The following is a 2,035-nucleotide window of genomic DNA, read 5'->3' as shown; positions in this document are numbered from 1 at the left end:
TATGCCACTCTCTCCCCACCCCCCCCCTCCTCTAGCTTATCTCTCCATGCTTCAGGCTCTCTGCCTTTATTCCTGATGAAGGGCTTTTGCCCGAAACGTCGATTTTGCCTGTCCTCGGATGCTGCCTGAATTGCTGTGCTCTTCCAGCACCACTGATCCAGAATAGGTGGAGTGCCAATGCTAAATTGCTCACAATGTCCAGGGATGAGTGGATTAGCCATGGGAAATACACAGTTACAGGAATGGGGTGGTCTGGATGCTCTTCCAGGTGGTGGTGGTGGTGGCTTCCATGCGCTAATGGGCCGAATGACCTGCTTCCATACTGTAGGGATTCTATGACACCTCCAAACACATAATTAAGTGTGAATTATAACGAACTGCACAGCAGAAGCCGTATTCAGACTAATTTCAAAACACAATATCGCTGTGTTCTATCTTTACAATGTGAAAATTTGGATATGTTACAAAATTACAATACTCTTCCATTCAATTGTAGCCTTAAAATTCTTCGTTTTTCTGCGGCAGTGAAAAAAAAATACCGAGCGACACTAACATCTGATAAGAAAAATCTGGACAGTAACAGAGCAGGTAATTGACCCATTCGGTTGTATTTCACCTTCCGCCCACTTACTCACTTGTAATTTCCGGCACACAACGATCACAGCAAAAGGATTATCGTTACGTGAATCAAAGCTCCAATTCTGCCCATAAATACTACATATTAAAATAAACACAAAGGGGGGAACTAGCTCCCATTATTAGTTACACTTCACTGAAACCCTTGTAAGCAGCAGTGTAATGCGCACTCAAACCAAAGCCCCTAGCATCCACAGTATTATTGGAGCACCGTCGCTGAAAACGGGAAACGTTTACCTACACGCTCGGCATGTATTTTAAATCCGTCGCACTGAAGAACAGAAAAGCAAAATCCGAGATGGTAGAGCAGGGAACGCAGACCGTGAGATGACGGATGACATCCAATAGCAAAGGCCTCATTTCATTTACACTCAGCTCACCGCTGATCAACCTTATTCTGGAAAAGGTTCGTAAACAGAGCAGATTTCAAAACAGTTTCGACAATGGTGGGATGCGGCAGTCTTCGATCCGCGTTTTAGAAATTAAAAATGGTGAACAGTCATTTGGGGGGAGAAAAAAAATCGTTAAAAGACAACGGATTTGTGTACATCCCCTTGTCCAAACTGCCCAGTCTATCAGAGCGAAGATCACAGCGACGGCGAGAAGGCACAGCTAGGCCCAGCCTCTGGTTACCCTGGAAACCCCCAACGAAACTCCAACCGAAAGACCGCCACTGGAGGCAGCTGAACCGGGTCTGTTCCTGCTGCAAGGCTGTCTGCTGAAACTCCACTATTGTTACCGTCCAGACTCCCACTCCAGCCCTCAGAAACACGTGAGGGCAATGACAGGGATGTGCCATCATTTGTGGAAGTGCTGAAGGTCTTAGAAAATATTATGGTGGATAAATTTCTAGGAATTGATCAAGTGTATTCTAGGACTTGTGGGAAGTTCCCGAGGAAATTGCAGAGCAATTGCTGGAATATTTGTATCATTTATATCTACTGGTGAGGTGCCCAGTGACTGGAGAGTGGTTAATGTTGAACTTTTGTTTAAGAAGGTACGTAAGGAGAAGTCTGGTAACTACAGATCAGTGAGTGAGTCTGACTTAGATGGTGGGTAAGCTGTTAGAAGTGTTAGAAACGAAAATCGCTTCTAAATAATCGCTCTAGACAAATTCAGGAAAACAAAGTTTTATTAACAAGTCAAGTCTGCAGAGTCGGGCACCCTTAAAGAAAAGGCGCGCTGAGGCTTACAAAGTCTCCCATTATATACAGCACAAGTCCCTCCTCTCCTTGGCTCCAACAAGCCATGAGGTTCACATTCTTAAAAACATCATTATTTTTATCACAAAGTCTGCAACAAATGTCTTCAGAGTCTCTAAAGTTGTTGTTTTTCTCACCCTGTAGTCTTATCAAAACAGATGTCTCAAGTCGTACTCCCATCCTGGAGTCTTATCAGC

At 44.3% G+C, this 2,035-nt stretch overlaps 1 protein-coding gene across 6 annotated transcripts in view; it reads right to left on the bottom strand.

Annotated features, from left to right (window-relative positions):
• The window catches only part of ccdc150 (coiled-coil domain containing 150), a 135,910-nt gene extending 134,146 nt beyond the window's left edge, over positions 1-1,764 (bottom strand). For 5 of the 6 annotated variants that reach the window (XM_043702194.1, XM_043702195.1, XM_043702192.1 and 2 more), the window contains exon 1: positions 878-1,764. The gene's annotated coding sequence lies outside the window, so the exon portion shown is untranslated. Of the gene's footprint in view, positions 1-873 lie in introns of all 6 variants that reach the window. The other variant, XM_043702193.1, reaches the window with a different exon arrangement.
• Between the last annotated feature and the right edge of the window lie 271 nt (positions 1,765-2,035).

The sequence above is a fragment of the Chiloscyllium plagiosum genome, chromosome 13 (genome assembly GCF_004010195.1).
Source record: "Chiloscyllium plagiosum isolate BGI_BamShark_2017 chromosome 13, ASM401019v2, whole genome shotgun sequence".
Lineage (NCBI taxonomy): Eukaryota > Metazoa > Chordata > Chondrichthyes > Orectolobiformes > Hemiscylliidae > Chiloscyllium > Chiloscyllium plagiosum.
Note: the sequence above shows the minus strand (reverse complement) of the source record. Positions and strands in the feature narration are given on the sequence as shown.